Source organism: Bos grunniens, chromosome 12 (genome assembly GCF_055505025.1).
Source record: "Bos grunniens cultivar Pamir isolate PY7600 chromosome 12, Bosgru_T2T1.0, whole genome shotgun sequence".
In the NCBI taxonomy this organism is placed as follows: Eukaryota; Metazoa; Chordata; class Mammalia; order Artiodactyla; family Bovidae; genus Bos; species Bos grunniens.
This window is the reverse complement of record NC_141176.1, coordinates 56,371,015-56,385,560: the sequence shown is the minus strand read 5'-3', so window position 1 is coordinate 56,385,560 and position 14,546 is coordinate 56,371,015. Positions and strand designations below refer to the sequence as shown.

The window sequence follows — 14,546 nt, the reverse complement described above, 5'->3', positions numbered from 1 at the left end:
CTCTAGCATTGCAGGCAGATTCTTTAGCCACCAGGGAAGCCCTATTTCAGTTATAGGCCACATAATTACTCTGAAACACAGCTCCCCTAGACTTTTAAGGAGTTAACTTTAAACCTTTCCAGCCCCTTACCTATCCTATTGAATTAATCTCTAAATTCCTTTACCCATCCTTTGCTTTATTTTTTTCTTTTATCCATTACCATTTGATTTTTTAAAAATTCTCATAACAGCTGGTATAACCAGTATTCTATTTTCCCTCTTATGATTGCCTCCAATCCATCTGCCTGATTGATATTTTTTACTTTTGTCTGTCTTCCAGTCTTTCCTATATATTCAAAAACATAATGTCTCTGAACAAAACATTGAGTAATCCTCCACTCTTTTTTTATTTGAAATGTTGTCACTTCCTAAATTGACATTTAAAATTTTCTACAAATTAACTATATTTCATAAACCCTTAAATTCATATGCCAGTCTCCTCTTCAAAGAGCTTTCTTTGGTCTCCAGAATTTAGCATTTCAGTCGAGGAAAGATAGGTGGCCCAGATATGAATCTATCATAGAAATACAAGTTTGACCAAGCAAACCATTTCATGTGTGTATGTATGTATATAAAATTTTGTGTGTATGTATGTATGAAACAGATGTTATCTGTATATGCTTTAGAAAAAATCAGAAAATATAAAAACATACATTGCAATAAATATTTCAATAAATACACCTTTTATTATTCTCCTTTTGGTAGACTGGCATGCCAAGATGAAGAGGGGACCCATAGATGTAAAACAGCCTTTTTAGACTGATAGCCACTGTTTTCAGGGATACAATGCTCATGTGCAGCATTGAGAAATTTTTGGTAATTTTGATATAGCAAATTACCAGAAATTAAAAGGATTCAGTGGGAAAGATATTCCCAGTTGCAGTTGTAATGATTTTCTTTGTGTTTTAAGTCTTTGGAAATCAGGATGCCAGAAAAAATACGAAAAGCAGAGAAGTCTCAATTACCCTGACATGCATTTCCAGGCTCATTCTTAAACACTTATCCAATCTGGGTCTAGACTCTATCAAATTGACAAAAAACGGCCTTGAAAAGATCGTAAACTTTTCTTCAGAGTAGGAAACATATTGATATGATTAAGAAGTTAGATCAGAGACTTGCAGCATATTAAAAAAAAGGGGCAGGGCCAGAAAACATACAGGAAAGCACCCAGTTCTGTTCAGTCGCTTGGTTGTGTCCGACTCTGTGACCCCATAGACTGCAGCACTCTAGGCCTCCTGGTCCATCACCAACTCCCGGAGTTTACTCAAACTCAGGTCCAGTGAGTCACTGACGCCATCCAACCATCTCATCCTCTGTCTTCCCCTTCTCCTCCTGCCTTCAATTGTTCCCAGCATCAGGGTCTTTTCAAATGAGTCAGTTCTTCCTATCAGGTAGCCAAAGTACTGGAGCTTCAGCTTCAGCATCAGTCCTTCCAATGAGTATTCAAGACTGATTTCCTTTGGGATGGATGGGTTGGATTGCCTTGGAATTCAAGAGACTCTCAAGAGTCTTCTCTAACACCACAATTCAAAGGCACCAATTCTTAGGTGCTCAATTTTTTTATGGTCCAATTCTCACATCCATACATGACTAGTGGAAAAATCATAGTTTTCACTAGACAGACCTTTGTTGGCAAAGTAATGTCTCTGCTTTTTAATATGCCATCTCGGTCACAACTTGCTTCCAAGGAGCAAGGGTCTTTTCATTTCATGGCTGCAGTCAGCATCTGCAGTGATTTTGGAGCCCCCCAAAATAAAGTCTCTCACTGTTCCCCCTGTTTCCCCATCTATTATAAGTAAAATTTTAAAAGCTGCTACTTGGGTAACTAGTAAAGAGAAATATAACAACAGATAGCACTAAATAGGTAGTAACTTTATAATTTTCTTTTTCATTCTCTTATTGATCAAACTGTCAACTCGTATCAGAAAACCCAAATAAGACATATAAGGGATAAGGAAACAAAATTTCAGCAAAAAATGAGGAAAATATGAGCAATTGATCATTGGATAAATTATTTGGATATATTTAAATTCCTGGCTCCTGTGGTTTCAAGACTAGAATATTTTCAACTACCTCAATTTATTAGAAAGTTATCAGCAATCATTATTTTTTATAAATGAAGAAAGTATAGAGGAGGACACTGAGCCTGGAAATGCCAAAGTAGAGCTTTTGTGTTCCATGAAATAAAATCATGTCTGTTTTCATAACTTTCTTCATATTTAACAGATACTCCTGAACATCTATTCCAGGCTCTCACCTAGAAAATGGAGATAAAAAGAAGGATATGTGGGACGACCCAAAACAATATATTTGTAGTGAATGTAGGTTTGTGAGATAGTGTATAACAGAAACTGAGTTCTCATGTAGAGATAAGTACAATGTGCTGCGCAGGAGAGAAAGTAATCAATTTTCACTGTAGGAGACACACAAATAAGACCTACATAAGAAATGGCATTGTAACACATAAGGAGATGTCTGAAGGGCAGAGAAAGCAGCATTAAATGAATCCTGAATATCTACTGCTTATTCTAAGAATAATGGGAGTGACTAGACAATAGGACACATGTGAAATACAGGAGAAAGTGATAGGAGATAAGAGTGTTAAATTAATTTGGGATACGATTCTATATGCCACACCAAGAACTTTGTTTCAACCTCAAGACCTTTGATATAAAAAAAAAGAAGGGCTAAAATACCATTTTTTCCTGGGCATAGTAGCAATTTGTTGTTTTTTGTTGTTTAGTCGCTCAGTTGTGTCTAGCTCTTTTGCAATGCCATGGACTGTGGCCCAGCAGGCTCCTCTGTCCATGGGATTCTCCAGGCAAGAATACTGGAGTGGGTTGCCATTGCCTACTCCAGGGAATATTTCTGACCCAGAGATTAAAACTGGGGCTCCCCCATCCATGTCTCCTGCATTTCAGGTGGATTCTTTACAGTTGAGCCACCAGGGAAGCCCTATAGTAGTAATAAATATAACGTATTTTGTACACCTGTCACCCATGTAGACATGGTGACATGGGCTTACAAATGGATGTTGGAGCCACTTGGCTGGCTTTTGGTTTGGCACCTAAAAAGTGAGGACAGACACACACACACACACAAGAACATGGGCTCGCAGCTGCTGTGCCTGTGCCAGCCAGGTGGAGGGAGGGGACAGTTGGGTAACAGGCAACCCCTGTGACTTTATGCCAGCTGACACTCCTTAATCCAAAGTGCCAAGGAGCCTGGAACAGCAGAGAAGTTATGCTGTGTGCTGGCTGAAGAGCCAGGGAAGGTTTCTGTAGGCCACTGTAAGGAATTCAAATTTGTATCCCTAGATAGCAGTAAATCACTGTGTTTTTAAAGTAGTTCAGTAATGAGTTTGTGGAAGATACGTCAGTAGTATGGGTAGAAAGGATTACTTGAGCCAAGGGCAAACAGTGTAGAGACACCAATTTAGATAACATTAGCATTTAGGTAATGGTTGTATTAAAGCAGAGAATCAGCCTTTGGGAGTGAAGGTGAGATGCCCAGGAATGCCATTGATCAGCCTGTTTAGTAGAGTCTAATCAGAATTGGAAGGGATGCAGCCATGGAGAATGGGTGGAGGGCGAGTCAGAATAGGCAATGCGAGGTGTGCATAGTGCTTTTTTAGATTACAACAGGGTTTTTGCATTATATAATCCTCATGCTTTTATTATCACATTTTACATTTGCAGAAGAAACTGAGACTTAGAAAATTTAAGTTATTCAAATCAAATTTAATAAATATTTCATAGGAAAACCAGAATGTGAAACTCTAATTCTTTAGTATTCTTTCACTAGAATACATGGAAGAACAAAAGCAAACAAAAACATTCAAAAATGTATAAGCAAATAAAATCAGAGGATATTTATGGTTTATGAAAAAACTACAATATTCACAGTTATGTCATTTTCTTGATTTTATACTGCCTACTAGTAACCAAGAAGTGCTAGGATAATTTTTTAATTCACTTTTGCCAAACTATGAGCCTAAAGTGGCCATTATTTTTGTAAATAAAGTTCTACTGGGACTTGGCCACATCTAATTCATTTACTTATTGCTGCTGCTGCTGCTAAGTCGCTTCAGTTGTGTCCGACTCTGTGCGACCCCAGAGACGGCAGCCCATCAGGCTCCTCCATCCATGGGATTTTCCAGGCAAGAGTACTGGAGTGGGGTGCCATTGCCTTCTCTGCATTTACTTATTATCTGTGGCTTTTCTAGAGTTCTAATGACAGAATTTAGTTGCAGCAGTAATTTATGCTTAGCCAAGCCTAAAATATTTACTCTCTAGATCATTAAAGAAAAATATTACTGAACCTTAATTTTGACCATTTACTGTACTACCTAACAATTTGTATTTTATATAACCAGTTCTCAAATATATTGAAATATAATCACATATTACTGGTTGTATATTAAAGGAGTATAAGCTAAGAAGGGTGATAAAAGAAATAGGAAATTTCATGTTTATTTAGAAGGAGATATAAAATATTTCCAAATTTGAAGATATTATTGCAGTTACTGTGATTTGTCCTCAACTTCTCTATTCCAGTGATTTGCTTTTTTATATTTGGTGGAATGAAAGCTATCATTTTTTTATTTTATCTGTTCTGTTATTAGTGTTATATCTAAAAAGTCTTTACCATACCTAAAGTAACAAAGATTTCCTATTATCTATTTTCTGGAAGCTTTATCATATTTCTGTTTTAAGTTTAGGTCTGGGACCCACACTGTGCTATTTTTTTGTTGTTGTTGTTTTGTTCTGTTTTTAATTGTGGCTAATATGAATCAGTGAGTCTGTTTCACTCTCCCTTTTTCATATCAATACCCAACTGCACATATATCATGTTTTCAAAAGTCCATTCTGCCTCCATTTGGAGGTTGTTTCATTGTTTAGTTGTTAGTCATGTCTGACTCTTTGCAAACCCATGAACTGCAGCATGCCAGGGTTCCCCATCCTGTCTGTCCTTCACTATCTCCCTCAGTTTGCTCAGATTCACATCCTTTGAGTCAGGGATTCTGTCTAACCATCTCATCCTCTGCCTCTCTCTTCTCCTTCTACCTTCAATCTTTCCCAGAATCAGGGATTTTTCCAACGAATCGACTCTTTGCATCAGATGACCAAAGTATTGGAGCTTCAGCTTCAGTATCAGTCCTTCCAATGAATATTTAGTGTTGATTTCCTTTAGGATTGACTGGTTTGATCTCCTTGCAGTCAGTGTCTTCCTCAGCACCACAGTTCGAAAGCATCAATTCTTTGGTTCCCAGCCTTCTTTATGGTCCAACTCTTACTTTTGGTACCTATCATAGATTGAATTGTGTTTCCCCAGAATTCATATGTTGAAGCCCTAATCCCCAGTGTGACTATAATTGGAGATAGTCTGTTTAAAGTGTTTGTGAAACAAAATGAGATTTTAAGACTGAGGCTGTGATTCAATAGGACCTACATCCTTATAAGAAGAGAATGAGATGCCAGAGCCCTTTTTCTCTCCACATTTGCACCATGCGAAGGTCATGTGAAGACACAACAAGGCAGCCATCTGCAAGCTGGAGAGCCTTCACCCAAAAGTTACCCTGCTCACACCTTGATGTTAGACTTCCAGCCTCTAGAACTGTGAGGAAAACACATTTTTGTTCTATGAGCCACTCAGTCTGTGGTATTCTGTTATGGTAGTCCAAACAGCCTGCAATAGCATCCTTGCCAAAAATTAACTGATCAGATATATGGGTTGTGTTTCTACTCTGAACCATTGATATATTTGTTAATTCTTATTTCAAAGCATAGTCTGCTGATTAACATGGCTTTATCATAGCTCTTGAAATCAAGTAGTATGAGTCATCCAACTTTGTTTAGATTTTTTAAATTATTTTTTTTATTCCTGATCCTTTAATTTTTCATACAATTTCTAGATTCAATTCAAAATCCGTTCTGGGATTTAATTATGATTGTGTTTAATCTGTAGATGAGTATCAGAAAAATTTACAGCTTAACTATATTGAGTTTTTCAATCAATGAACACAGAACATCTTTCCATTTATTTGTCTTTTTAAATGTCTTTCATCAGTGTTTTATAGTAAGCATACATTATTTTTGATTAGTATGTATGAAAAGTGAAAGTCACTCAGTCATTTCTGACTCTTTGTACACCATGGATTGTAGCACACTAGGCTCCTCTGTCTGTGAAATTCTCTAGGCGGGAATACTGGAGTGGGTAGCCATTTCCTTCTCCAAGGGATCTTCTCAATCCAGGGATTAAACCTGGGTTTCCTGCTTTGGGGGTAGATTCTTTTCCATCTAAGCCACCAGGGAACTCTAATCCATACCTAATTATTTCCTGTTTTTAATATACTTTAAAAAGTTACAAATAGTATACTTTAAAAATGTAAATTTCCTATCATTCATTGAGAGTATAGAGATTTTTAAATATATTCTCTTTATATCACCCTGTCCTGACTGCTTTGATTATTATGATTAATTAAATATTCTACTCATGAGTCATCATTATTTTATTGTTTCACATTTATTTTCTTAGTTTTATTAAGATATATAATTGATGTACCTCACTGTGCAGGTTAAATACATACAGCCTGATGGTTGGAGTTACATGTAATTTGAAAGAACAGGTTCAGATAACATTTAGCATGTCATATAGATGTAATAAAAAAGGAAAGAAGGAAAGAAAAAGAGCCCTCCTTGTGATAAGAACTCTTAGGATTTACTCTCTTTAAAACATTCCTGTGTATTATAGGGCAATGTTAACTGTAGTCAGCATGTGATAAATCATATCCCCTGGCAATATCCTAAGTCCTTTTTTATTTTATAATTGGAAGTTTGTAGCTTTGAACACCTTCCGATTCCCCTTCCCTCCACCCTGTACCTCTGGTGACCACAAGGCTGATCTCTTTTTCTATGAATTTGTTTTTTTTGATTCCACACTTGAGTGAGCTCCTGCAGTATCTGTATTTCTCTGTCTGACTTATTTCACTTAGGTTTATGACTTCAAAGTTTATCCATTTGTCATGAATGGTAAGAATTCCTTATGTTTTATGGCTGAATAATATTCATATTTAATCTTTATCTCAAATATCCACAAAGCATCAGACATGACTTAGTGACTAAACAGCGACAATCTTAATTTAATAACTTCATCATCAACAGACATTTAGATGGTTTCCTTGTCTTGGCTTTTATAAGTAAGTCTGTGATGAACATGGGATGCAGATATATTTTCTAGTTAGATTTTTTTTGTTTGTTTTATTTGATGTATTCCCAAAAATGGAATTCAGTTCATTTCAGTTCAGTTGTTTAGTCATGTCTGACTCTTTGCGACACCATGAATTACAGCACGCCAGGCCTCCCTGTGCATCACCAACACCCAGAGTTCACTCAGACTAATATCCATCGAGTCGGTGATGCCATCTAGCCATCTCATCCTCTGTTGTCCCCTTCACCTTCTGCCCCCAATCCCTCCCAGCATCAGAGTCTTCTCCAATGAGTCAACACTTTGCATGAGGTGGGCAAAGTATTAGAGTTTCAGCTTTAGCATCAGTCCTTCCAAAAAACACCCAGACTGATCTCCTTTAGAATGGACTGGTTGGATCTCCATGCAGTCCAAGGGACTCTCAAGAGTCTTATCCAACACCACAGTTCAAAAGCATCAATTCTTCCACACTCAGCCTTCTTCACAGTCCAACTCTCACATCCATACATGACTACTCGAAAAACCATAGCCTTGACTAGACAGACCTTTGTTGGCAAAGTAATGTCTCTGCTTTTGAATATGCTATCTAGGTTGGTCATAACTTTCCTTCCAAGGAGTAAGCATCTTTTAATTTCATGGCTGCAATCACCATCTGCAGTGATTTTGGAGACCAAAAAAATAAAGTCTGACACTGTTTCCATGGTTTCCCCATCTATTTCCCATGAAGTGATGGGACCAGATGCCATGATCTTAGTTTTCTGAATGTTGAGCTTTAAGCCAACCTTTTCACTATGCTCTTTTTCACTTTCATCAAGAGGCTTTTTAGTTCCTCTTCACTTTCAGCCATAAGGGTGGTGTCATCTGCATATCTGAGGTTATTGATTTTTCTCCAAGCAATCTTTATTCCAGTTTGTGCTTCTTCCAGCCCAGCATTCCTCATGATGTACTCTGCATAGAAGTTAAATAGAGTGACAATATACAGCGTAGACATACTCCTTTTCCTATTTGGAACCAGTCTGCTGTTCCATGTCCAATTCTAACTGTTGCTTCCTGACCTGCATACAAATTTCTCAAGAGGCAGATCAGGTGGTCTGGTATTCCCATCTCTTTCAGAATTTTCCAGTTTATTGTGATCCACACAGTCAAAGGCTTTGGCATAGTCAATAAAGCAGAAATAGATGTTTTTCTGGAACTCTCTTGCTTTTTCCATGATCCAGGGGATATTGGCAATTTGATCTCTGGTTCCTCTGCCTTTCCTTAAACCAGCTTGAACATCAGGAATTTCACGGTTCACATATTATTTAAACCTGACTTGGAGGATTTTGAGCATTACTTTTACTAGCATGTGAGATGAGTGCAATTGTGCAGTAGTTTGAGCATTCTTTGGCATTGCCTTTCTTTGGGATTGGAATGAAAACTGACCTTTTCCAGTCCTGTGGCCACTGCTGAGTTTTCCAAATTTGCTAGCATATTGAGTGCAGCACTTTCACAGCATCATCTTTCAGGATTTGAAACAGCTCAACTGGAATTCCATCACCTCCACTAGCTTTGTAAATAGTGAAGCTTTCTAAGGCCCACTTGACTTCACATTCCAGGATGTCTGGCTCTAGGTCAGTGATCACACCATTGTGATTATCTGGGTTGTGAAGATCTTTTTTGTACAGTTCTTCTGTGTATTCTTGCCACCTCTTCTTAATATCTTCTGCTTCTCTTAAGTCCATACCATTTCTATCCTTTATCAAGCCCATCTTTGCATGAAATGTTCCCTTGATATCTCTAATTTTCTTGAAGAGATCTCTAGTCTTTTCCATTCTGTTGTTTTCCTCTATTTCTTTGCATTGATCACTGAGGAAGGCTTTTTTTTATCTCTCCTTGCTATTCTTTGGAACTCTGCAATCAGATGCTTATATCTCTCCTTTTCTCCTTTGCTTTTTGCTTCTCTTATTTTCACAGCTATTTGTAAGGCCTCCCCAGACAGCCATTTTGCTTTTTTGCATTTCTTTTCCATGGGGATGGTATTGATCCCTGTCTCCTGTACAATGTCACAAAACTCATTCCATAGTTCATCAGGCACTCTATCAGATCTAGTCCCTTAAATCTATTTCTCACTTCCACTGTATAATCATAATGAATTTAATTTAGGTCATACCTGAATGGTTTAGTGGTTTTCCCTACTTTCTTCAATTTAAGTCTGAATTTGGCCATAAGGAGTTCATGATCTGAGCCACAGTCAGCTCCCGGTCTTGTTTTTGCTGACTGTATAGAGCTTCTCCATCTTTAGCTGCAAAGAATATAATCAATCTGATTTCGGTGTTGACCATCTGGTGATGTCCATGTATAGAGTCTTCTCTTGTGTTGTTGGAAGAGGGTGTTTGTTATGACCGGTGCATTTTCTTAGCAAAACTCTATTAGTCTTTGCCCTGCTTCATTCTGTATTCCAAGGCCAAATTTGCCTGTTACTCCAGGTGTTTCTTGACTTCCTATTTTTGCATTCCAGTCTCCTATAATGAAAGGGACATCTATTTTGACTGTTAGTTCTAAAAGGTCTTGGAGGTCTTCGTAGAACCGTTCAAGTTCAGCTTCTTCAGCGTTACTGGTTGGGACATAGACTTGGACTACTGTAATATTGAATGTTTTGCCTTGGAAATGAACAGAGATCATTCTGTCGTTTTTGAGATTGCATCCAAGTACTGCATTTTGGACTCTTCTGTTGACCATGATTGCTACTCCATTTCTTCTAAGGGATTCCTGCCCACAGTAGTAGATATAATGGTCATTTCAGTTAAATTCACCCATTCCAGTCCATTTTAGTTAACTGATTCCTAGAATATCGACATTCACTCTTGCCATCTCCTGTTTGACCACTTCCAATTTGTCTTAATTCATGGACCTAACATTCCAGGTTCCTATGCAATATTGCTCTTTACAGCATCAGATCTTGCTTCTGTCACTAGTCACATCCACAACTGGGTATTGTTTTTGCTTTGGCTCCATCCCTTAATTCTTTCAGGAGTTATTTCTCCATTGATCTCCAGTAGCATATTGGGCACATAACGACCTGGGGAGTTCCTCTTTCAGTATCCTATCATTTTGCCTTTTCATACTGTTCATGGGGTTCTCAAGGCAAGAATACTGAAGTGGTGGATCACATATTAGTCTTATATTTAATTTTTTGTGAAACCTTCATACTTTCATCTATAGTGTCTGTACCAATTGACAGTTGCACTAGCAGTACACAAGAGTTCTCCTTCTCCATATCTTCACTGGGTTTTTGTAGTTTCTTATCTTTTTAATGCTAGCCATTCCAACAGATGTGAGGTGATATTTCTTTGTGGTTTTAGTTTGCATTTTTCTAATGACTGGTGATGTTGAACATCTTTCCACATACACGTTGGGCTTTTGTGCATTTTTTGGAAAACGTACATTCTTTGGAAAAATGTCAGTTAAGGTCCTTTGCCTATTTTTAATTGTTTTTTTTTTTTTTTTTTTTTTTGTCTTTTATAAAAACAACAGAATAAGGACATTGTAAAGTTTCTTGGTAATGTAGCACTGCTGCTGCTGCTAAGTCGCTTCAGTCATGTCCGACTCTGTGTGACCCCATAGAGAGCAGCCTACCAGGCTCCCCCATCTTTGGAATTCTCTCTCTCTCTCTTTTTTTTTTTTTTTTTTGTCTATAGTTGCGTTTTTATTACCTTCATGTTCTGAAGCAGTTCATGACCACGAGTGCTTTGAGAACAGTTTTTACAATTAAAGCATTTCTTCAAGAAAAAAACAATCGTTCCTTCCAGAGCCAAGAAGCAGCCTCCCATCCCTCCCCTCCTGCGGGAACAGCCCCCGTGGGGACCCCACCCGGTACCCTAGAAACTCAGCAAAGCGGCCTCAGCCTCCCCGACCCGCTTCTTCAGCCTGGGCCAAGGGCAGCACACTGCTCGCAGGTCATACGATTTTGAGGTCCTTCAGGGCAGACTCCAGGCTCTTCACGTCCCAGATGCTCATGCCGCCGTCCATGCCGGTGGTGCAAAACTGCGAGCACTTGGCCTTTCCCCCACTCAGCACCGAGGTCTGGCTGATGCTGTTCTTGTGCAGGGAGTCCAGGCCGGCGCCTGCCGCCGCGCTGCCCTCAGAGCTCTCCTTCTTGTCGAGGTTCTGGAAGCACTCGCGGGCCGTGAGGCCGTGCTGCGAGCTCTGCTTGGGCACTTCCAGCCGCCCACCGAAGTTCAGCTTCCCTGCGGCGCTGTCGTAGGTGAAGAGCACCGGGAAGCAGTCGTGGCCCGCTGCCACCAGACTGTTCTCCGTGATGAAGGTGACGGCCAGCAGCGGCAGCGTTTCAGAGGCCAGAGTCGCGACGGCCATCTTCTTGTCAGCATCGGCCAGGCACACAGTGCTGTCATGGCTGACCCAGGCCACACGACTGCCGTTGGCCGAGAAGCAGACGCCGTGCACCCAGCCGCAGCTACTGCTGGATTCGAACATCATCAGCTCCCCGAACGGCATCTTGGAGCCCCACGGGGTGGGTGCTGGCCGCTCCTCTACCTCCTTGATGTAGGCTGAGAAGATCTGGCATTTGAAGTCACAGGAGCCGGAGGCCAGGAGCACGTTGTTGGGGTGCCAGTCCAGGCTGAGGACGGTGGAGCGGATGGGCTTCTTGATGTGCTTGCACACCCACCAGTCATTTTCCTGCTCAAAATAGCAGATGGAGGTGACACGGGAGCCACTGCCCACAGCGAACTTTTTCTCACTGGGGGCCCAGCGCACACAGCGAGCGGCGCGGTTGATGCGCAGGATGACAAGCGTGGGCTTCCACGTGCGGCCCTTCAGCGTCCACACATAGGCGTTGCGGTCTGTACCGCGTCACGATGCAGTTAGTCTCTGGGACCCAGTCAATGCCTGTCACCTGCCAGTTGTGCTCCTTGAGTTCGTGCTCCTGGACCCACTTGTTCCCGCTCTTCTCATAGATGTGCACCTCGTGGTTGTTGGGGCAGATGGCGATCTGGGTGCGGTCCTTGTTCCAGGCGTGACAGCTGATGGACTCCACCAGGAAGCTGTGATATGCCGTGGCTGCTTGACTCCTCGGGGCGCCGCGGCCGCGGACTCTGGGCGCCGCGCTGCACGGCCACTTCTGGAGTGGCCACACTGGAGTGGGGTGCCATTTCCTTCTCCAGTGAATGAAAGTGAAAAGTGAAAGGGAAGTAGCTCGGTCGTGTCCGACTCTAAGCGACCCCATAGACTGCAGCCTACCAGGCTCCTCCATCCATGGGATTTTCCAGACAAGAGTACTGGAGTGGGGTGCCATTGCCTTCTACTAAGACGTAAAACAATCTCTATTTGTCCCTATCTAACTTTATGCTCAAAAATGGGTTGATGTTTTGCTATATATAGTACTGTTTCTATTATGGAACTTGCAAAGATAAAGAAGAATCTGATACTATATCAACTGCCTACCATGTCACTGTAACTTAAAATGTGACAGTTAATGATTGGGGTAATGAAAAGCAAAAGGGGTGCTACCAGAGAATGTGAACACTTGAGAAGAGTCCTAAAAATGAATATCAGCAACTCAACAGAAGAGAACAGAATTTCAAAGAATGATAGATATATCTAGTATTGCAAAATTATGGAAATGCATGGTATTTTTCTGAAATTTTAAGCTATTTATTTATATATATGATGTGTATGCCATGTGTTGTTGGAGAGGGAACAATTGTTAGTATGGAGAGGTAGGAAGGATCAGTGAATGGAGGGCCTTCCTTTCAATACATAGAATTTAAATGCATAAAACAGGAAAAAAAAAAGCAGTTATTCTGAAGGAGTATATTGAATTGGGGAGAGAATATGAAAGAGGCAGATTAATATAGTGTGCTGTGCTTAGTTGCTCAATCATGTCTGACTCTATTCAACTCCATGGACTGTAGTCAGTCAGGCTCCTCTGTCCATGGGGATTCCCCAGGCAAGAATACTGGAGTGGGTAGCATATCCCTTCTCCAGGGGATCTTTCTGACCCAGGAATTGAACCAGGGTCTCTTATATTGCAGGAAGATTCTTTACCAGCTAAGCTACCAGGGAAGCCCCAGATTAATATGGAGTGGTAGCTAAATGGATGTGAAAGTTAAAGGAAAAGATTGCCTATAATTATTTCAGTTGGGCAATAGAGTGATTTCTTTCAAGTTGTATCAGTGAAATCTCTGCTATTTCAATAATAGTATAAGTAAAATTTTGTAATTTTCTTTTTTCACTTAATAATCAATTTTGAATTCATTGCTATTACTGTAATAGCTTACATACTATTCTAGTAAGTGACTGTACTGTGTTTAATCTCTGCTTGACTGCTGCATATTTAATCTCTAGTTTTTCCTCTTAATAAAAGGAAAACATGCTCTTGCTAAACATCTTTATACTTTTTCTTCATTTTCCATTTTCCTTAACTCAAGGATGGTAAGTATCGGTATGAGAAAAAGAGTTATGAATAGTTTTTGGAGTCTTGAATTTCCTTATTTTCCCATAGTAAAATATAAAAATTACAGTTATCCCACAATCTCAGTTTTTATCTATTTTATACCTTTTTAAATTAAAATGACTGGCAGAAAAATTATTTTTGTTTCCTTAATGTCTACATAAGTAAGGTCATAAAATATCACTAGGATATAAAATAATGAATAATAATTATGCATACCTATATTATTAAAATTGGTTTTTGCACATGATTTTTTTAAGTTCAGTATTTCTGTGTTCTTAAGATACATACTGCAATTTTAAAGAATGTTGAATAGAATTTATAGAGGTTCTTCATGTAAAATTTAAACATTACATTCTTACTCCAAGTCCAGGTAAATCCATAGAGTCAAAAAACAAAAGTCTAATTATTGCTAGTGTATGCCAGCTCTAGATACCCTTTGGTATTGATTTTTTTTAAGACAATATATGATATATTCAGTGTTTCTGTCTTGGATGTTCAAGAGATTAAATGCTTTCGTCTTTCTTAACACAGATTAAATTTACACAGGAAAAACACCCTTGGGTATGGCTTTTTGCATATTTACCTACCTCAGAGGGTTTTTTTGTTTTTGTTTTATTATTAGAGTGAAAAAATTAGTAAAACATCTTTAGCTCCTTAGGGAAATAGAGCAATAAAAATGCAAAATAATAAATATGGATGATTTTACAAGGCTGCTTTATGAAGATGAAATATTCCTGTCCTACTACCTCTAGATAAATGAAATATATCATAGTGAAATAACAATATACATCATTTTATGTATTTGTTCCTAAATATCCATATCAGACAAGTCTATATATTATGAAAG

The 14,546-nt window shown here is 39.2% G+C and overlaps 1 long non-coding RNA gene and 1 pseudogene across 3 annotated transcripts in view; one reads left to right on the top strand and one right to left on the bottom strand.

Moving 5' to 3' along the window:
* LOC147361800 (uncharacterized) overlaps nucleotides 1-14,546 on the top strand; it is a 269,358-nt gene that overhangs the window by 165,797 nt on the left and 89,015 nt on the right. The gene's annotated exons all lie outside the window — the stretch shown is intronic.
* LOC147361801 (actin-related protein 2/3 complex subunit 1B pseudogene) lies at nucleotides 8,961-13,623 on the bottom strand (annotated as a pseudogene). Its single transcript, XR_015137636.1, has one exon. The product of XR_015137636.1 is annotated as an actin-related protein 2/3 complex subunit 1B pseudogene (transcript).